The sequence below is a fragment of the Alosa pseudoharengus genome, unplaced genomic scaffold, assembly GCF_046254945.1.
Source record: "Alosa pseudoharengus isolate Yale_2024_CS ecotype anadromous, Long Island Sound unplaced genomic scaffold, YU_APseudo_1.1 YU_APseudo_1.1_scf_1, whole genome shotgun sequence".
NCBI classification, from domain to species: Eukaryota; Metazoa; Chordata; class Actinopteri; order Clupeiformes; family Clupeidae; genus Alosa; species Alosa pseudoharengus.
Window position 1 is genome coordinate 38949598 of NW_027468564.1, and position 23589 is coordinate 38973186.

The 23589-nt window shown below is 41.6% G+C and overlaps 1 long non-coding RNA gene and 1 pseudogene across 1 annotated transcript; one reads left to right on the forward strand and one right to left on the reverse strand.

Moving 5' to 3' along the window:
* Positions 1–419: 419 nt before the first annotated feature.
* Positions 420–17241, forward strand: LOC143118747 (cytosolic phospholipase A2 zeta-like; annotated as a pseudogene).
* A 3031-nt stretch (positions 17242–20272) lies between these two features.
* On the reverse strand, positions 20273–22102 carry LOC143138106 (uncharacterized). The gene is made up of 2 exons (XR_012990149.1): positions 22043–22102; positions 20273–21189 (listed from the first exon to the last, which is right to left on the reverse strand). It is a non-coding gene; the product is annotated as an uncharacterized LOC143138106 (long non-coding RNA).
* Between the last annotated feature and the right edge of the window lie 1487 nt (positions 22103–23589).

A 23589-nucleotide genomic window follows, 5' to 3' on the forward strand; every position in this document is an offset into this window, starting at 1 on the left:
TGTGTGTGTGTGTGCGTGTGTAGGGTGGGGGGACATTGAAGATGATGACGGATGCCTGCTTGTTAACCAGTGATAATGAAATGCTCTCAAAGGCTGTTTTGTTGGTGATGTTATTGGTGCACGAAAGCTGTTGGTGATTTTTATTTTTGTTTGTCTTTGGTGGAGCATTCAGGCAATTGGCAGGACATGTGGTAAGTGAGACCAAATGATTTCATGATACTCCTCCAATAACCAACTGAACTACAATAACCAGTTTAACTGGAACAGTGGAATGGCCTACCTGGTGCTGTCCAGTTTCATGGGTCAGTATGAAAACAGAACACATTCTAAAGTCCACAAAAGCAAAAACTGCTCCGCCCTCAGTCACTCAAGATATTTGCCTTCAAGTTGACTGAGCTGAGCTCACTGCAGAAACAACCATGGCCAAGGTAAGCAAACTGTTACGTTCTAAATGTGTTGGGTTGTATAAATAATTTCCTCAGGACCACTGGTCAGTCTGGTCCGATATGGGCAATGTATTACTTCAGTTTTAATGCAGCTGGTCCTTATTTTAACCCATTTTTTTCTGAAAACATAATTTTGTCCAGTCTTGTTTTCTAGGTCATCACAATTTTAAAACTGTCAAAAGTTTACAACTCATGCTTGTGTCTCATCAGATTGCGTGCCTTATATTACAGGACAATGTGTGAATAAATTACATGGTGAATTCCATGTTCTGTTTTATGAAAACACCTCAAAGCTCAAATGAAAGCAGAAAAAAAACAGACCTCACTCTGGATGGTGTACTATAGCAAGCTGTTATATGCAGGATGGTTAAAGATAATGTGAAGATAATGTGAAGATATTGATAAAACATTGAGAAGATATTGAGAAGATAATGTGAAGATATTGATCAAACATTGAGAAGATTTTGAGAAGACAATGTGAAGATAATGAGAAGATATTGTGGAGATAATGTGAAGATACTGAGAAGATAATTTGACAATAATGGTGATGAGACTGGTGCTGCTGTGATTAACGTTATTTGTTTATTTATCTTTCTCAGCTGGAATTGGTCCCCTATTGGAAGCTCTCTGTTACCGTCCTGCGAGCAGAACTTCAGCACTCCCATGACTACTGTAAGTCCCGTCAATCAATCTGTGTTCTGTCCGCTTGACTGTTAATTGTCTCTTTTCACTGTTTTTTTTTCTGTTTTTTTTTACTAACGCAATAGATTGCCAGATATGGAAGATATTTCAGTGTCTTCTATTGCCATGCTTCAACTATTGTTAGGTATAGCAGAAAATATGTGGATGGAATTGAAATCCTCTAACTAACTAAATAATGTGCAGAGTTTTGTACAATATGTGCATGAATTCAATGTGTACACAGTTGTTCTTGAAGATAAAACAACTTTTTTCCCAGATAGCGGCAGAGAAACTGAAATGAATTGAACTGAACTGATTGCTAGTACTAACCCTAACCCCCTCTTGGTGGTTCTCTTCAGGGTCGATGTCAGACTGCTATGTGACTCTGAAGCTCCCCACGTCTTCCGCCCGCCTGCACCGCACCAGGACAGTTCCCAACAGCAACAGCCCTGAGTGGAACGAAACGTTCCACTTCCGCGTGAACAGCCATGTCAAGGTCTGACCAACACAGACGTGTCAATGTTGTGCTGATCCTGCTTATAGACCCTTTAAAACCATATTTACAAACATCTGATGTAAAACTTTACAGACAAATTGTTATTAACTGTTGATGTTATCAACTATACTTATTGCCTCCCCCTTGGTTAAGATACCAGGTTGGTGTGTCTCAAATTCATCAGTTTGAGGGTCCACCTACTCAAAGTTGAATAACTTTTAAAAGTGCTTTCCTTTCTCAATCTATCCTTTTTTACACAACTATCCTTCTCTTACAGAATGTTCTAGAATTGCAAATGTTCGATGATGACACATCCTTTGGAGATGATATTTGCACGGCTATCTTGTTTGATCTAAGTAACCTCACCATGGGCCAAAAACAGACCAAAGTGTTCTTAACAAATGCACAGGTAAAGCTCTCTTGAAGAGACATTATGACATTTTACCATGTTAATAACAAAATGTGGTCAACTGACATCTTTTTTTTGTTTTGTTTTTTGTCTATGCTCAGACAAATGATAAGTTATGGGTCGAATTTGAGATGGTTGAGAGGTAAGAGAACAGACAAGTTAATAAATAAATACATAACTGAATACATACGTACATACATACATACACTTTTATTGCATTAAAACACTGAAATGGAAAAGATAAACTGTTGTCCTGGAAACATTGAACTGTTAGGACTGTGAAAGCAACTGTAGGTTGAAAAAAGCATTGGCTTCAATTATTTATAATAGGCTGATTGCTGCCCTGCATATTTTATCATATGCTCCTTTTTTTCATCTGTGTTTTTTAGAGTGTTACAGTAGCTCTATAGACTGCATAACCATCAGATGCCTATTAAACGCCTCACACTTGTCCTTCTTGTTTTTAGCGCTGAAGCACCAGGTTCTTACCTGTCCAATGGAATCTTGGTGGTAGGTGTCACTTTGTGTAGTCTACTTAAATGATTCAGAATAATATTTGTTGATATGAGTATGATGTTACAGAATTCTGTTTGCAGTGTGCATATTGCAGTGATATTAATATGTAGTATACGTAATAATTGCAATTTATAAATATGCAGTGTCAATTCTATAAAAAATGTTAGCATAAACATGTAATAAAATATCACTTTGGTAATACTTGACGGTATCTACATAGGAGTGACATGACACTGTCATGACACATGAACCATAACTCTGACCCTAACCCTTACCCTAAACCTAACCCTAACTTGTCGTGACAAAAACCGAATGACACTTAATAACAGAAGTGTTATGTCATAAACGTTTATGGGTTGTTTATAATGTTTATGACACGTTCATGACAGTGTCATGTCACTCTTATATCGATACCGTCAAGTAAAGCGTAACACTTTCAGTCGAGATAAAGGATAAATTATGAATTATGGCTCACATTCGTCCTGATTCTTCTGCTTCTAGGCACCACCATTCTCAACTCTTGACATCACGGTAAAACACCCAGGTAAGCAGTAGAACACATTGAAGGATCAAAGAAAGAAAATAAATCACCAGCTTTAGTACAGCTGTCAATTTTTGTTCAGGGGGGAAACACTTTTTCAGTTCACTTAGGTATATGTTCTCTCTCTCTGTGTGTGTGTGTGTGTGTGTGTGTGTGTGTGTGTTGCAGAAATACAGAGCTTAATACTGAAGCTGAAAGGAGCTTATAGAGAGGAACATGTTCTCACCTCGGACCTGATGGACTCTTTACGTTACTACATCAACAGAGACTTGGAGACAGAACTCTCTGTGCAGGTACACACACACACATCAACACATAAACACACACACACACACACACACACACAAACACACACACACACACACACACACACACACACATAAATGCATGCATGCATACACGCAGGCACACACACACACACACACACACACACACACACACACACACACACACACACTTAGTCCTGAAGGAACATGTTCTCATTTTAGGTGTGGTGGACTCAACTAGAACTGCAGCAATTTATATATTAATTAATTGTGAACTATTTTGATAGGGAATTGTTATAATCTTCAGTATTGTCAAACCACATTCTGAATAATCTTTTGGGTGTAGACAAAGCAAAGCATTGGAAGATGTCATTGTTGTCTCAGGAAAAGCACAGATTGACATCCTCCACCTTTTTTGACATTTTAAAAACTACTGATTCATTTAGAAAAGACAATAATTTTCAGGTAACAAAAAGGAAGATACTCATTGCAAACCAATAGACTATACTATTGAGAATTTGAGACTATGCCATACATTTTATTTCTATTTATTTTTCATTCATTTTATTATTTCATAATCTGCTGTCAACAGGTTGACGATGCCATTCAGTCAATCAATCTTTCACCAGATTCTTTGCGGCCAGTCAGTGCTAATCAGGAAATGAAAGTGCCTCTTGGAGAGGTAGTACACAAACTCTAACATTCATCTATTGCTCAATTTGAACACATTTGAATAATAAAAAAGTAAATGCCCAGTTATCAAACAACACCATTTTATTTCCCACAGGATTTTGTTAACCTGGAACTGAAAACAGGGGAAAGGTAAAACCTCCCTCTACCTAAAAACTTAATACACTCTCAATTCTCCACACAGGCATACCTTGGTAATGTGCTTCATTGTATACACAACATGTTTGTAACTGTATGTAAATCACTTACCGGTATACATTGTAGGTCCACTCTTTATTCAACATTTCCTAGTGAGCTAACCAAAGACATACAAAACCTTGCAGTCACCACCCAGAGCAGGAGTGCACAGTGCAACGTATAATGTAGCACATGCTACAAAAAAAACAGTTTTGGATGATTATCCAGCTTAGCACCGGTGACACATTATTTTAATGAGGTGTTTGTAACTAGATACCGATGTTAGAAAGTCAACCTCAGCAAAAAAAGTTAACATACAGCCCTGATTCAGAGCCTTGTTGGCACTGCTAGAAGCTTGCTAACATGCTAACTGTGTCCTTTGAAGACAGGAATGTCGTACTGTGATGAATGGCTGGTGGTAATGGCACATGTGTTCATCTGTCCTTCATGTAAACGTACACAACCAGAATTTGAAGATGATAACCAAAATGTCTTCCTTGATAAAAAAAAAACCTCAAAGAAAGTAGCAAATTGTTTCATAGTCTTGTTTTAAACTAGAACTGCAAAGCACACTCTGGTTGGGGTAACGCATACACACACCATCATGACCTCTGACCTAAATGATTTAGGCTAAATCCAACCTCTGACCTAAATCCAACAATTAACACGTGACAACAGATGTTTTGGTCATCATTTTCAAATTCTGGTAGTGTACGGTTTCTATTATGTCTATGGTGTATGGTTACGTGAAGGAGACATGAACACATGTGCCATTACCACCAGCTATTCATCACAGTACGACATTATGATTTTAAATGAGCCATATCGCAACGGTGAGTAAGGCTCTGTGTAATAGTTTCTATTATTTTATTTGATCGATTACATTTCTTGAGGTCCTTTTCGTGATCAAAGTGTAACTGACATAAATATGCTGTTACTGTTGCCCTCTTCACTGTTGTTTGGTGACTGTGACACTGCAGCTCAGAGGAGAATCTGGCGTTGCGTCCGGACTTTAACATCCCGTTGGCTGAGAGGGACTTCCTGGAGAAGAGGAAGGCGGTGGTGGGGCATGCTCTGCAAAAGCTGCTAGGGCTCAGCTCACCTCCTCAGACAGATAAGGTAGTGTGTGTGTGTGTATGTATGTGTGTGTGTGTGTGTGTGTGGTGTGTATGTGTGGTGTGTATGTGTGGTGTGTGTGTGTGTGTGTGTGTGTGTGAGAGAGAGAGAGAGAGATAGATAAGGGAGTAAACCAGAGGGATAGGGGGGTGGGGGGTGCATTGAAGGGAAGATACAGATCAGAGTTTGGTTTCTTGCCAAGCAGGTTTTTTGCATACAAGGAATTTGTCTTGTTTGTGTAGATCAAATTAGCCAGAGATTGTATTTCATTTTGCTTGATAATCACTTTTGTTCATCAGTGGATAGAGGCTTTAATTTTTCCAACTCTACAAACCAAGTGGAACATTAAAAACAAGAATACTCTTTTGGGGGCTAAGGAAGGGGGAAAGGCACGCACGCACACATGCACGCACGCACACACACACACGCCCACGGAGAGATGACTCACCTCAATGTACAAATTTGGTCCAAATATGTGTTCCACTACATTGGCCAGCTCCTTGGCTAATGACCTGGGATGCAAATAGAGAGAGTGAAGGCCTGGGCCAGACACACTCAGACATACAGTAACACAATACATACAGTACCTCCACTGCCTACATTTCCCAGAATGCTCGTACATGATGCTACATTCTGAATCACTCCCTATTGAAGGCATAATGTTCATAAACAGTTGTACTCATTATTGACCATTTCAACTGCATAAACTAACATAAGGCATTTCTGGTGGCACATAAAACAACATTTAGTAGTTTTTATAGTAACTTGGGGACACAAAAAAAGTTAAAATCAACAATTTGTAGAGCATTACGCTAAAGTCCAATAGATTTTACATTTTAATTTCAAAGTATATGTGGTTTTGAATGTTTCAATACAGAAACCGGAAACAATCTAGGAACAGATTGAAAGGGTCTAGAAAGAGAGAGAGATAGAGAGATGATAGAGGACAACAGGTGTGTAGTTATTACACTTGTCTCCAGGACTGACAATGGCAGATGTACAAATATGCCGACAAAAATGTACAACAGTACAAAAGTAATTTTGCTGCACTGTTCCTATTTCATGGTAATGGCTGTACTGTTTAGAACCGTTTTGGAAGCTTATTGACCAAAGATTCTAGAACAGAGCTCCGCTCTAGGATCTTTGCTATTGACACATCTCCTTCCAGGTCCCGCTGGTGGGTGTGGTTTGCTCGGGGGGCGGGACCAGGGCGATGACTGGCACCTTTGGGAGTCTGAAGGGTCTCCAAGCTCTGGGCATCCTGGATGCTGTCAGCTACATCACGGGAGTCTCAGGAGCCACATGGTGAGAGACCAGCCCCTCAGACAAGATTAGACGACACACACACACACACACACACACACACACACCTCACTCACACATCTGACTTTCAGTGCAGTGTGACCTTTTCTGAAATGCTCTGTGTATGTGTGTGTGTGTGAGAGAGAGAGAGAGAGAGAATATATAGTGTGAATATACCACATCATAACCAGTCTTACCTGTATGATTTCCATATAATGTTCTGTCTCATATAACATGGCATTATTGCATGTTACAGGGCCATATCCACACTCTACGATACTTCCGATTGGTCGCAAAAGGACATAAGTGTGGTCGCCGAGCCCATGAAGGTTGAGATGATTAAGAGGTACCAGGACATCATGTCCACTGAGCAGCTCCGTGGCTACAGGGAGGAGATGGATCTGAGGGAGAAGGAGGGGGTCCCAGTCACCTACATCGACAAGTGGGGTCTGGCCATCGAACACCTCATCTATGGCAAGGTGCTGAATACAGTCAAGTCAATTCAAGTCAAGTTTATTTAAATAGCACAGGGGTCATTCAGTGTGCTGCATAAGCAATGGCCCAGAGAAATAGTACATAAAAGCACAGAAATGGACACAGAAACAGAAAGCAACAAAACCATAAAAGGCACGGTTTTACATTACACACACACACACACACACACACACACACACACACACACACACATGCATACACACACATGCATACACACACAGACACACACACACATGCACGCACGCACGCACGCACACACACACACACATCTCTCTTTCTCTTAATCTCTCTCTTGTTCATCTCTCACACAAGCAATACAACACACACAGACATATACACACACCCATACATATACACACACCCATAACTTTGTTCAAAATGTATTTGCAAACTGCAATCAGATTGCATATTACACGTAAGCAATAGATTCTGCAGAGCCAATTGCTGAATGTGCACTTTTGCCTGTGCAGAAATGGGACAGTACCCTGTCTGACCAGAGGAGGGCAGTATCTGAGGGACAAAATCCTCTGCCCATCTACACAGCAGTGAACATGAAGACCAGCCAGAAGGGCAACGTCACTGATGCTGGTAAGAGTTTTCAGTTTTATTCCAAACAACCCTTTCTTCTTCTATTAATTAAATTAAGATATTAAACTCAGATCCCGTACAAAATGGAGCACATGGCAAGTGCTGTGCAAAAAAAAAAAAAAAATAGAAATATAATTCAGGGCAATGTCTGCAGTGCATACACATTCGTCCAGCTCTACTGATTAAAGTGGAATTTGCTAATTGTAGTCAGTGAATGTTACTGTATCCGGTGTAGCTAAGATGTTGTGATTCTACAGACTAAAGCATGTTTGGGTCATAGCTTCAGATTGTTCCTTTGTTGTGTTTGCAGAGTGGTGTGAGTTCAGCCCCTATGAGGTGGGCATTCCAAAATACGGTGCGTCCATCCCCACGGAGAACTTTGGTAGCGAGTACTTCCTGGGGTGCATGGTCAAGAACCTTCCAGAGGCTCGGCTGCCATTCCTGATAGGTAAGAGATGAAGGAAGCAAGAGAGAAGGAGTGTGTGTGTGTGTGTGTGTGTGTGTTTGAGTGTATAAGTGTGTGTTTGAGTGTGTGTGTGTGTGTGTGTGTTTGAATGTGAATGTGTGTGTGTGTGTGTGTGTGTGTGTGAGGGTATGTGTGAGGGGATCCCTGATCATGCAGTACAGCCCCCTCTCCATCCATCCATCCTGTGTGTGTGTTCTGTAGGAATCTGGAGCAGTGCCATGTCCATCAGCCTTAACGATGTGTGGAACTATGTCACTGGCAACAAACCAGCCTGGCTTCCTGGTGATGTCATCAAGACAGGTATTGGTGCTCTGAAGACAGCACTGTGTAAGTGTAGTGGTAAGGAAAGTTACCACTACACTGCAGGAGCCTAAAAGTTGTGCTTTCAATACCTGGCTGGTTGTATATACTGTACACATAAATGCATCCATACATGATTAAATATGTAGGCTATATATTGTACACATCAATGCATCCATACATGATAAATATGTAGGCTATATATTGTACACATAAATGCATCCATACATGATAAATATGTAGGCTATATATTGTACACATAAATGCATCCATACATGTTGTATACAGTACATGCATATGAAGAGTTTGGTTCCAAAACACTATATCTCCATTTTTAAAAACATTAATAAGTCATGTTATGTCATTGTGTATTTTAGATAATATCAACAAAATTGCAAATGTGTCGTTTTGATTGAGTACAGATTAATTGAATAACAATAACCCAATACAGTTCTACTAAAATTACATGTAAAACAAAATAATAATAAAAGTAAGATTAATGAAAATTCATTAAAATGGAGGATATAGCCTTTTGGAACCAAACTCTTCCTATGATTTCTAACGTGTATGTAATTGGTAGCACAGGGAAATGTGGAAGTCAAGCATCTTAAAAGTGGGTAGGCACATTCTTAGCAATTTTGACAAACTACAGTATCAGTCCAGTAGTTTGCCCCAGCAGCTTCAACCAGCTGTCTGATGACTGTGCTGTTGGTGTGTGTTGTCATGTTGGACCCTGTGAGATTCGTGAGGTGTTCTGTCCCCCACAGAGTCGGACAACAGGCCGTCCACGCTCGACACCGTCATCATCAAGCCGGCCACCGACATGGCACAAAGGATTACCGGCTTCTTCACCAGCCGACCGATCTCCAGCCACATTTACAACTTCATGCGAGGCCTAAATTTACACTGGGACTACAACAAGACAAGTGGATTCATTGCGGGAAATGGTAAGAATAATGCCACTTCATGTCACATATTATACAGCTGTTGTGTATTATGCTGTTGTATCACATGTTTATTATATATCTTAATATATTTACATAATCAATTATATATGTTGTATATGTTCTGCTTATTACATATGTCACACACGTGTGTCATATACAGTATGTGTGATATACTGAATAACCGTATGAGTGTGTGTGTGTGTGTGTGTCTGTGTGTGAAATATGACACGATTTGGAACCAGCTGCCATTGTTATAATAAATCCAACCTTTGGGCTTCCTGTCCAGACACTCACCCTGATGCGTTCCCAAACCAGCTGACCCCAGCGGACGCCACCCTGAACCTGGTGGACGCGGGCTTCGCCTGTAACACAGGTTTCATCCCAGTGCTGCAAGCGCACAGGTGCATGGACCTCGTCCTGTCCCTCAACTACTCCTGGGATTTGGATCAGTTTAAGGTTTACTATGTTATGTTATGTTATGTTATGCTATGTATTAATAATTGTTTTACATGAGGTAGTACATCAGTGTGAGCAATGTATGTTATTCTCAAATCAGCCATGTTGTGACACCCTGGCCAGCATGGTGCTCATATCTGAGGCTCTTAATTAGAAGGGACCGTGCACCTGTCATGCCTGACACCATTTCTTATTGATTAAAATAGAGCAAACTGCCTTTTCTCTTGACACTCTTCTGACCCCAATAAATGTAGTTGTGGATAAACAATGACCTACCTAACGACACTAAACCACGACCTATCCATTTATCATGGTCATGCTTGAGCTTGAGCACTAAGCCAGGTACATTACTCATCTTCTCTGAGGCACGTTTGACCTGTTTGCCCTGTCAATGTACTCCTCAGGTGTTAAAGGAAACCCAGCAGCACTGTGCTGACCACAGGATCCCGTTCCCCCACATTGATTTCTGCCACGTGGAGAACGAGCCCATGAAAGAGGTGTACGTCTTCGAGGACGAGGAGAACCCCAAAGCACCCATCGTGGTTCACTTCCCCATGGTCAATCTCACCTTCAGGGAGTTCAAAGCCCCAGGTGAGTAGGTGCAAGCCCCGACCCCTCAGAAATCTTTCATTCTCCACAATACGCCATGCTTGTGATTATTTCAGCTCAGTCCTTTCATCGTTTCAAATCCCAGGGGCCAGGATGTGTCACAGAATACAGGCATTAACCGTCAATATTGTGATGTTTATAAATGCAATAATTAATGTCATATTGATAAAACATATTAACCATCTTTTCAGTCATCCATTGTTCCATTTGAATGCTTTTGGGTGTGGTTACATACTCACCACCACTTCACTCGTATTTTGAGTGTAATTTATTTTCCCAAATTAGTTAAAAAGCACAAAGCAATCAAATATAAATTAATTTCACTATTAATAATAAATCAAATTATAATGATATTATATATTATATAGTATCAAGTTTTACAGACATTGTGGTGATTTCATTTTAATTATTTTTGCCTCAACAATCCTGCCGTGAAAATCGCATATTGTTATCAACCCTATACTTCCTGTTTGTTGTTGCACTAAGGTGTCAGGCGCGAGGGGGTGGAGGAACTGAAACAAGGGGACGTGGATGTCAGCACCAAAGACTCGCCGTACGTCACTAGCAACCTGGCCTATCAGCCGGAGGACTTCCAGAAGCTGATGGATCTCATGCACTACAACATCCTGAACAACCGCGACACACTCCTGTCGGCTTTGCGTCGGGCGTTAGAGAGAGAGAGAGTCCACGAAGACGAGGACGAACACGAGGACGAACACTCCTGTCCCTTAATGCAGTGGTTCTTAAACTTTTTGTCTGGCGACCCCACAAAAAAGTATGGCGAGGTCTGGCGACCCCACTTTCCCCAAACCCATTCTAAGTCCTTACTCAAATACCCCCCTCAAACGTTAACAACTAAATCAAGCAAAAACTAGAAGGCAAAGTCATTTGTTTTATTTACTCCATGTGAACAAGAACCGAGAAAACCAAACAATCACGATTAAACAAGTGTAGGCTGCCGCCATATCAGATCAGAGCGCTATGTGCGTAGCGCGCGCACACACAAGCACGCACACACACATACACATACAGCATTAGGCCTACAACGTTACATTAATGATATTTATGGAGATAACAATAACAATATTTTTTTAATTTCCCTTTTCTGGTTTACTATCTTTAACAATTTCAATGGGAAGGGTGGGCATGCTGAACATAGCAAGTTAATTCTAGGAGGAATGCTGCATACGGCGACACGGAGATTTTCCTCCACGGTGCTGAGCCGACATCTGTATTTTGAGATGTCGTTTCATTTTGACAGGTTTTAAGATCTCATTCGCCAGAACATCGACGCAAATCACACATTGTGGGTGGTTGAGGTTATCTTTAACTTGGCAAGTGAATGCATATTTCAGAAATTCTTTCTGATAAAGCCGACGCGCCGTTTGTTCTTTTTTATTCTCACCGGCCGTTAGACTTGTCCCATCTGAGGATCACGGAGGAGTAGACGCACTGGTAGATGGCACTTCCGAGCTTTTGTTCAATTTTTTAAGCAGCCACCTGTCCATTTTGGCTAGTAGGCTACCTATGTCTTTTGTTTTGTTTTACTTAAAATAGCGGGAACAAGTTGAGTTTGCATAGTGGGAGCAGATAGTTACATTGTTTCTATCAGCGGACCAGTAGCCCATAGGCTGAACCAGATCTCGTTGAAAGACGAAAAAAAATCTCTCTCTTCTCTTAACTGCGTGTAAATAAGAAAAAGGCAGAAAAGGGCAATATTATTTTCCTTTGTTTCACCTAATAATAATTTCAGACTGAATACAGAAAATAATTGGCGACCCCACGGAAGTTTTTGGCGACCCCTAGTTTAAGAATCACTGCCTTAATGGATCCCTCTTTGTTTTCATTTTGATTATTTGGAGCCAGACATACTCTCTGAGAATATAGAATGATAAGGATGTTTTTATGGAGACCAAGGTGGGTTAAGCATACTGTATCTCATTTACTGTAATTGCATGTTTATAATCGTGATATACTTATTCAAACATGTTTATCGTGTACATGCATATGAAAAAAGAAAATAAAAAAACAGAGGATTCACACTTAGTTCACACAATACTACATGACAGGGTGAGTGAAAAACAGTCTGTTCTACTGAAAGGCTTTGAAATTAGAATGTTGCCCCCCATTGTGTCAGAAAATGTATTGCAATGACTCGAGCAAGAAGGGTCACACAAGAGGCAAAACTAAAGAGGGATACACGCTACACTAAAACACATCCATAATCAGTAAACAAAGGTAAAGACACACAACCCCCCCCTGAACCCCAGCCGCAATGCATTGTGGGAACCAATAGCGCTAGTCCAACACACCGATGTTACAGTATCAATATATATAAAAAAATGCATACAAACTAAAAATTGGTTGACTACTCTTCATGTGTTTTTCTCAGGTGGTGTACATGTAGCATTTGCTTGCACATTAATAAAATATACTTCAAATAAACATTCACACTCGTGCTTGTGATTAGTGCTCATTTTTTTGCTAGTGATATGATTGTTGTTTGGAAAAGGTGTCGAACCACTCCTCCTATGGCTATTTGAACTGATGCTCCTTCACTATGCTGCTGCTCAGAGACGCCTCTTGCCAGCTGGGAGTGAAGTGAAGGGTGGCGTAGTGTTCGTCATGTTGAACGCTGACATGGGGGTCAGGGGTCATCTTGAAGCATGCAGGGTCAGAGATGGTTGCTACAGTGCTGCAGTAAACATTACTAGTGCATTGATGGTGAGGGGAGATCACATATGTCTGAAGTGAGGTGTGGCCTGTACTCGATTGATTTGTTGCTGGATCTACCTTGGATATGTTACTCTGATATCTGTGTATGCTTTTTTTATTAATTCATTGGTATTGTAGCCTACTACTTTACAATGTGGATTCCCTTATAAAGAGTTGACAACCACTTATAATTTTGTTTTATTAAAAGTATTATTAAAGGGAAAAAAACATGCCACCTATCCTGTGAAACCTTTAAAAAGTAGCATTACAGTGGCTAGTCAAATAAATAGAACTAGAATAACCTCTATAAAAGCCACCACTACATGTCAATAGAACAGATAAGTAACTCTGGTTTACAGGCTTATGTATAAAAGGAATAATAGAAATTATATATCAAATACATATTTGTCATGTTACACACTAAATTATTTCAAATACCTTGACATCCTCTTTAATCACATGGTCCTCATTTACAATCGCCTTCTTCCTCCTGTTTAAGGAAACCCACAAAAAGACAGCAATAATGTGTGAGGTGGTGACATTAAAATCACTCGATATAGAAGACAATCTACTTATTTTGGATGTGTTACTTTCATTTTTGTTGAGGTGGACAAATGCATTAAGTGCTTCTGATTGTCACTCACAACCAGCACATAACGACCACAGTTGCCAAAACCAGGAGAGCCCATACGGGTACAATTATAATCGCTGCGAGTTCTCCTGTGGTCCACCGGGATGGTTCTATTAGGGAAACATGGGAAGGTGTAAGAACCACCTCATCTTCCCATTTAGACCAACCTGCTCAAGTTAATTCCACGATTTCTGAGAGCCAGCTTCATTCCTCACAGGCACAGGTGGGTTGGCATCACTGCTGCAGGTCAAAATCACCAAACTTCCCTCCGACACTTCAGAAGTGGGAATGATTGATGCTATGGTGATCTTTGGAGCAACTGTGAACAATTACAGAGATATGCTGCAAGTTTTTTTTTTTCTGATATATTTCATAGATCTCAGTCATAACTCAATCTTACCTGAATATATAACAACAAAATGTAATATGCAAACACCAAATAGTTGTATGTTGTTCTCAGGAGGTGAGACTCATTCAACTGTTCTTTATGTTCTTTACATTACAATGAAACCTCTAAACAGACTTCGGTAACACTTTACGGTAACGGTACATGAATTATCATGAATTCATGCATGAATTAATTTGATTTGTGCATTACTTCATTCTTTTATATCTTATGAATCATCAGGAATGAGTTCATAGTCTCTCATTTATGACTTTTACGACCCACCACTTGCCCTATGACAACCCTGCCCGGATTCCTGGCTCGTACAGCCTAGCGACCCACCACTTGCCCTATAACAACTCCTAATCCCCCTGAACAATTCCATTTCCTACAATGGACTATTTGAACTTTGACACTAAATAGGATTCATGCATTATCATACCGGATATGCAACCATCCCACCTCTTGTAACATACACCTCAGGTGGCTTTAAACACCATGTTCTATTCTCTACATCTGACTAACTTTTGCATTTATCATGTGTACAGACCTTACTGTTCTGTAACTGACCCTAGGCAGATGGGTCAGGCCCTTGAGTCGTGGATCTCCTCGAGGTTTCTTTCTATATGTATCTCTAAAGTCTCTCTGTAAAGCGCCATAAACATGTGTAATGTTTTGGCGCTCTATAAGTGAAATTAAATTGAAATTGAAATGGAAAATATTATACCAGCTAGGAGTTCTTCGGTAATGAAAGAGTTACTTTGGGTCCAGGAGAGATGGTACAAGATGTTATCTAAACCCGATAAATAGATTGCCTACTCATAATGACCAGAGACTCATACTCAGAAATATTGTTAATTTATTCTGACTATCATGAGGCTCCATGACTCTGTTAACACAGGGCATCTGAACACACAACACAATTTTGATCATTTTAATAACAATGTTGGTGTTTTGTTTAAGTTCAGAACACCCATGTGTATTCCTGGCCAAAAATGGCCAGCCATTAGAAATTAATGGGTGAGAAATTGGTCAGTGTATATAATTGACTCCAGTCACATACCTATTGATCAGATGGACAGTATCTGTGCTTCTGTACATTCACACACATTCTCTCTCTCACACCCACACACACATATATTGTATCAGGAGTTCTTCGGTAATGAAAGAGTTACTTTGGGTCCAGTAGAGATGGTACAAGATGTTATCTAAACCCGATAAATAGATTGCCTACTCATAATGAGCAGGCAAAATGCAACTGCGTAATGTCCTCCCCACAATCACTTACAGCATATTGGCAGTCCAAAGAATAGTCTATGCCAGCCAGTGTGTTAGAAACATATATTATATTATAATTCATTCTTGGTCATATGTCTGCATAAGCAGCCTTAGCAAATATTGCCACACCACTTATGCTTCCCATAACTTTGTACTATAATTTAGACCTACGGTATGTGGTATGTATCCGTGTGTTTCGTGTTGGTCAATTGTGTTTCGCAGTGTCCAAAAAGCTCCCGATTGGAAAGTACACATTCGCAAAAACCACATTGTAACACGTAAAAGCAGTGACAGAGACTCATGTTTTGGTCTAAGGCACTTCTTTGTCGACGTATTGCACGGTTTTACTATGATTGTCTGGATGTTTTCCTCACAAAACTAAGACTGACTGCAACCTCTCCACCTAGATGTCCGACGTTCTCAGTTCGTTGCAAAAGTTATAAAGGGCAACCACAGGCCCCCATATATTCATTTTAACGTGTAGGCTGTGCCAGAGACTTTCTAATGAGGAGACACAGCACTCAAAAAATACTCCATAGAAACAAGTACCCCTGGCTGCAGCTTGCAGATCGGGGCTGGGCTCAATGTCACACAGCAGGTGAGGTGCACACACCGCAAGAGCCCTACTCACCCTGGGGAACCACAACCACCAGCGGCCCAATGCGGGGCGTGCTAGCAGTCACCTGGTCTATCGCCTCTCGTCCCCAGCTCCCTTCAGAGAACGCCCTCAGGTCGCACTTTCGCAGTGTGCACCACCGCAACGTTCCTCCAACACCTGGCGGGGCCTAGCCTCCACTGCCACAGACTCCCCGGCGCTGAGCACCGTAACTGGCACTGCACCTCCGATGCTCCACTCCGTCGTCTCGCCAGTCGGGGCAGCAGACTCCAGTTCCATCGCAGCCGGACCACGCTGCGCAATCAGGCTACAGCTACCGACGTTGGCGTCCCTCCTCTGCTGCCTTGTCGCAGAGCTGTCCTCCGCTGTTCCGGCCGCTCCACACCGCCACGATCGCGCCAAGGCCTAGACTTTCTCTCTGGCTCGTGCCATCGGATTTCACACAACAAACTTTTTTCCCCCTTATTTTTCTAAAAAGCACCGGCGAACAGGCCGACTCGAACAGGCTCCGCCAATTGTCCGTCCTCAAGGCACCACCTCCTTGCCGCTCCACCTCTGCTCTGCTCCGCAGCCAAGGCCACCGCCAACTCCAGCCTAAAGCTGTCCGGCGGGGGCAGGGGCTCAAGGTCTGAAGGCCTCTGTAAGCTTTTCAGTACCCCTTACAAGGGTTCTCTTCGGATCCTTTTGCTTGGGCCTCCACCTAGCGGTGAGCATGGACGGATTATGAACTTTCGGGCCCCTGGGCCCAGATGTATTAAGGGCCCCCCATAATTGTCGCATATGTGGAAGGGGGGTTTGGGGGTCCTTCCTCAGAAATGTTTTAATCTGTTTGATGTGATTTCCTGTATTCTGGTGCATTTTGGGGATGGCCAATTCTAAATTCAATCAGATTCATAGCCTACATCCTGATGTGTTGATATTGAGGCAATGATTTCATGCAAAGGCTTGGGCTTCAGGGTCCTCTGACCCCTTGGGCCCCTGGGCCTGGCCCGGTAGGCCCGTGCAGTAATTCATCCCTGGCGGTGAGGTCTTGCTCCTCCATGGAAAACGTGCCCATCTACAGGTGCTGCTTTGGAAAGCAGCAGACCGTACTGATCCACCGGCTGTGGATATAACCGCGTTTGGAGGGAGTAAGAAGAAAGGTATGAAGAAAGGAGAGGAACTTGCCCACCCTTGATTCTGTCCTGTCCTGTTGCTCCTCCTGATTTGTTAGATGTTATCAGCTGTAACTGCAAAGCTGGGTTAAAACTGTGTATACATGTATCTGGAAAGTGCAGCTGTGCAGCTGCAGGCCTGGCCTGTACTAATTATTGTTTCTGCAAAGGCAGTAATGTTACATGTGGCAATATATTTACACAGCAAAAACAGCAGAAGGACAGGGATGAAGAGTCTGGAGAAGATGGCGACAGGACAACGGATGAGGACAGTGAGGAGTAGTAGAGGCTAGTTCTTCCCTTTGTTACTCAATTGTGAGTCACAGCAGAGGGCCAGTGAATAGCTATTTCTAAAATGATTGTGGAATTCAGAAATAACTTGAGAATCCAAATTATTCCTAAACACTGAACATTTTTATCCTCCAAAAATCCGTCTAAATCGCCCCCAAAAACTCAGCAAAATCAGCTTAATGAGAGTAAAAACGTGACCAAACCAAGTTTAAATAGTGATTTTGAATCTTGAAAATGTCAGATATGGACTCAGCATCTCCAGTAACCCCTAAAAACATACTAACATGGTCCATTTTGGCCAAGCAGCTCTTATAATACGATCAATATAGGTGATTATGCTAATTTATGCTAATTAGCTCATTTACACAAATTGCCCAACATATGCAAATTAGCATCCGGCAGTTTCTGCATGCTGGGAACCCATACTATATATTTCCATCATAAAACTTTGGTGTACTCAACATTTCCGGGTTCACCTTTCTGTCCACTGGACTAATGTGGAGACACAGCACTCAAAAAATACTCCATAGAAATGCATGGGGCTAGTTTGTCACGCCAGTATGGCCGTTTTCTACACATATCCCACCCCTTCCTCGGCAAAACGTCGACATGTGAATACATTGAGCCAATCATGTGGTGTGATGTGAATACATTGAGCCAATAATATGGTGTGTTGTGAAGACATCGTGCCAATCATATGTTGTGATCTCGCCGCTGGAGCAAGATTGGTGTCGTGAAGCCTTGCGCACGCGCAGTTCGACCCAAAGACTGTGCCCGATGAGTGCCCATAAAACGTTGGTATATGGCCGCCGAGTGGAGGGACTTGCCTAAAAGGACTTTGACACTGCTTCGAAACGTGGTTCAAAACAGCCATGTCATGTGACCACTGCTTCGAAACATCGTTCAAAATCCCCATGTCATGTGACCAAAGTTAAGTGAACCTTCGGTGCATTTCACCGGTGTCGGCAGGCGTGCCCGCGCGTTCAATTAACAGTGTAGCTTAAACAAAGTCCTTTTAGGCAAGTCCCTCCACTCGGCGGCCATATACCAACGTTTTATGGGCACTCATCGGGCACAGTCTTTGGGTCGAACTGCGCGTGCGCAAGGCTTCACGATTCCAATCTTGCTCCAGCGGCGAGATCACAACACATGATTGGCACGATGTCTTCACAACACACCATATGATTGGCTCAATGTATTCACATCACACCACATGATTGGCTCAATTTATTCACATGTCGACGTTTTGCCGAGGAAGGGGTGGGATATGTGTAGACAACGGCCATATTGGCGTGACAAACTAGCCCCATGCATTTCTATGGAGTATTTTTTGAGTGCTGTGTCTCTACATTAGAAAGTCTCTGGCTTAAAGCAATAACCATGATGGTGTAGTGGTTAGTGAGGGTGTTTTTTGCACGGTAGCCCAGGCTGCTCAAATGTGGTTCGATCCCGTTTGGTTTGTAAGGTATTGTTTCAGATCGTATCTGTTTATGTTTTCTTACTTCACCAACCACTCAGTTTCAACTAAACTCTCAGAATGGTCAAAAATCGAGAGTTTTTATAAGAAGAAAGTGATTTAGAGAATACATAGTGGCAGCAATAAGATTCTCTTTATTGTAACTTCATGTGGTCTCCCATCCAGTAATTGACCAAGGGCATGCTGCTTAGCTTTTGACAAAGGCCGAACACAGGTAACACAACGAGCCACGAACTTTAAAGACTACATCTCCAATACGAAGCATTTGACAGATTTGTTTCACCCTAAACAGCTCTGAGGTGTCGGAATTGTTTCAAAGCTTCGGAACAATTCGGCACAATTGCTTCGAACGTTTCAGTGTTTCATAAAGCCTCGCTTTGCCCATCCCTAGATGAAGACTGCACTATAAGCGTTTCATGAGATGGCAATGCCTCTTCTTTAAAATCGTGTGACTACTTGTTGCGGTCAGGCAACTGTATGGAAGTGGTTTGTGTATAGCCAGAGACTTTCTAATGTGGAGACACAGCACTCAAAAAATACTCCATAGAAATGCATGGGGCTAGTTTGTAATGGCCGTTGTCTACACATATCCCACCCCTTCCTCGGCAAAACGTCGACATGTGAATACATTGAGCCAATCATGTGGTGTGATGTAAATACATTGAGCCAATCATATGGTGTGTTGTGAGGACATCGTGCCAATCATGTGTTGTGATCTCGCCGCTGGAGCAAGATTGGTGTCGTGAAGCCTAGCGCACGCGCAGTTCGACCCAAAGACTGTGCCCGATGAGTGCCCATAAAACGTTGGTATATGGCCGCCGAGTGGAGGGACTTGCCTAAAAGGACTTTGGTATAGCTTTTTCAATATTCAAATTACCCTATACACACTGTAAAAAATAATAAGTAATGGTTACTTGAAAAAAGGGTGGAAACTCGTTGCCTTAAATAAGTTAAGTAAACAAAACTTTTCTCTTCCAAGTTATGTTTACTTGATGTCTAAAAGTAATGCTCACTTAGAAGAAGTTATCCTTACTTAAGACTTTAAAGTTCTGGTTACTTACTTCCAACTAGTAAAGTTTACTTCATGCCCTCGAGTAAAGCTTACTTAAAAACAAAGTTGTATTTACTACTGTTAAATGAGTTACCCTTACTTTGAGTTGTAAAGGGTACTTTATGTTGGATAGTAAAGTTTACTTGCAGAATGTACACAAATAGTTGGCACTATTAGATTAGATAACTTTATTGTCATTTTGCAGAGTACAAGTACAAAGACAACAAAATGCAGTTTGCGTCTAACTATAAGTGCAAAAAAAGCAGAAAAATGCAATGTGATATACAAAGACAGGTGGTGCATAGACAGGATAAGAAATATGCGGTGTAAACAGTAGTATACAGTTGGTTTACAGAAGGTGGTTTAGAGTAATATAAATTAGGTATAAATATGTGCAGTGTTTTAGCAGAATAAATATGGATATTCGGTATGAACCATATAGACATATATGTACAGTATACAGCTATGTGCAGTGTGGTAACAGTACTGTAGTGCAGAAACAGTAACATTATAACAGTAGTAAAAATATGTGTATGTGCAGGATGAATAGTATGAAGAGCAGTAGAAAATGCCATGTATAAGTGTAATTACAGTATGTACATTGTCCGCGGGGGTGGGTGTCCCCCGTCAAGGTTTCCATGGTCATGGTGGACAACAGGCACAGGCAAGGAGGCATCGGGCGGGGGCTTAGTTGGTTGGTTGTCACCAGGATGCAGAGCTAGAGTTCAGTAGGGTGACAGCCGCAGGGAAGAAGCTTCCTCTGAACCTGCTGGTTCGGGTGCAGAGAGACCTGTAACGCCTCCCAGAGGGGAGTGGGGTGAACAGTCTGTGGTTGAGGTGAGAACAGTCTTTGATGATGCTGCGCGCCTTACGCAAGCATCACTTGCCCTGGATGGCCTTGATGGAGGGGAGTGAGGAACCGGTGATGCGTTGGCCAGTTTTCACCACCCTCTGCAGTTTTTTTCGGTCGTATTCTGGTGTAACCTCCATGTTTCAATCTGTAGTGTTTGAGCAACTGACCTCTGACTTCACATCCAAACAAGCACAACTTACATGTCCAGTTCATTGCTCTGCATTTTCAGTTTTCCAACTGCAAAAAGAAAAAGAGGGCAAAATTATTATCAATATGCATCTATTGGCCATGTTTAACTAAAACAGCTGATTAAGTTTATCACATTAAATGTTCATTTAAATTATTTCTCCAGAGACCTAATTAATACTGTTAAACTAAAAATATTATGATTTGGCAAGTGAATTTTCTCTATTGCTTCAGGCCTAGTACATTTATCACAATAGAATTTAAAATGTCAATCATACGTTGGAATTATATGACGCCATTTTGCACCTCAATAACGGCACATTCGTTTAAATTCCACACACTGCAACCTAAGTCCTCTTGCTAAATCACAACGAAAGATTTTAGATAAAAGACCATGGCTTTCTCAGTCAGTAAGGTTATGAGTCCAATGATCCTAATTGTTTTATCAATACAGTAGGAATATCGACGTAAACCATACACAGTTTAATCTTTACACGTTTTGAATCAACTTAGCATGCTAGCAAGCGTTTCTCATGAGAAACGTTAGAACTAAACTTCATTAAGAGCTCATGAAGACAACTGCTATTGGCAAATTTATACAGCCTAGTTCTAGACCCCAGGCGCCACCACTTCCTCATAACTTCGATAACAAAAAATATCAAAGGGCTTGAATACCTAGAATATTTGTTTTCTGCTCTGCATGGTCTGAGGCAATGTTAACTCGCATAGCTGCTATCAGTTAGCTGCAAACTGTTAGCAGCTAGCGCATATATCGGCCACTTAGCAAGTTGAATTTAACATTACCCCAGCTGTTAATGAAACCGAATGTACAGTTTTGCACAAATGCTGTTAGTTCAACCTATACTGTAAACATTTGACACATTAATACATACTGTAAACTTACCGGACAGAGCAAGTCACTGGTGAAGCTGCGTTACACTCCCAGTCCCATCCCAAAAGTCAGCCACACCATAACACTGACGACCGTTGGCTGTGGAATCCAGAATGCTCCCTCTGCTGACTGTGCGCGTGTGCACTGCGTGAGTCCAGTTTACTCAGGTCTGAGTTGTGAAGCTTACTCGTGTATCTCAAGTTTTAGACCCCATTGATGCAAGTTCGGCACATTACTAATGTTACTCTAGTAAGAACACTAGGTCAGCCTATAGTAAGTAAAGTATACTTGTATTACTGCAGTAAGATGTAATGTTATTTTTTACAGTGCAGGAACACAACCTTTTTATGAGAATCTGGGTGTCTCTTAAAGGAGAATTCCGGTGTGATCTTGACCTAAAGTGTGTTGAAACATGATACCGAGTGTGAACGTATGTCTCATAGCCCATCTCGGCTTGTCCCCTGCACTCCAAAATATGGCGCTAGTTAGCCGATGCTACCAGCTGCTACTTTTGGAGTGCAGGGGACAAGCCGAGATGGGCTATGAGACATACCGAGTGTGAAGGTATCATGTTTCAACACACTTTAGGTCAATATCACACCGGAATTCTCCTTTAAAAGAGCCTTTGAGTATTTAAGTCAAGAGAGAGATTTGATCTTTAACCACCAAAACCGTACAGTGTACGACCCTGGCGTTTCAGAGCATAGGCGACGTCCATGGCGGTCACAGTCTTTCTCTCTGCGTGCTCGGTGTAGGTGACGGTATCGCGAATCACGTTCTCCAGGAAAACCTACAGCACACCACGGGTCTCCTCGTAGATGAGACCAGAGATACGCTTCACACCACCACGGCGGGCCAGACGCCTAATTGCAGGCTTGGTAATTCCCTGAATGTTATCACGAAGAACTTTACGGTGACGCTTTGCGCCTCCTTTTCCAAGACCTTTCCCTCCTTTGCCTCTGCCGGACATCTTTCAGACTTCTTGTGGCTGGCTGAGTTGTACGAATATGAAGTAGTAATGGCTCGCAACTCGTACTTGTTTCCTCAGAGAGGACCTTGTTGAAAACTACTAAGCACTGCCCCTTTACTCCCTCCTTTTCCTTTCATGCATGGAGTGTGCGCGGGCATTTAATGCAAAAATACGTCACCAACAAACGCCCACATCTTAGCTTCACCCACCTCACAACGAAACAAAGTAGGACCGACATTGTTACTTTGCACAACTGTTTTCCTTTTTTTTTTTTTTTTTAAATCACAATTCGACACAGGACAGGCACTCTTAACCCTTGTATGATGTTCGGGTCATATTGACCCTTTTTAAAAAATAAATAAATAAATAAATTATTATTTGATAGGCATGCCAACATAGCCCTACACATTTACAACCTTCACAAGATGTTTGGGTCTTGAATTTCCCCTTGGGGATCAATAATGTAGCCTATATATCTATCTATCTATCTATCTATCTATCTATCTATCTATCTAGGTCAACACTAACACAAATATCTAAAGAAAGACACAACAATACAATAGTCACACACACACACACTCTCTCTCAC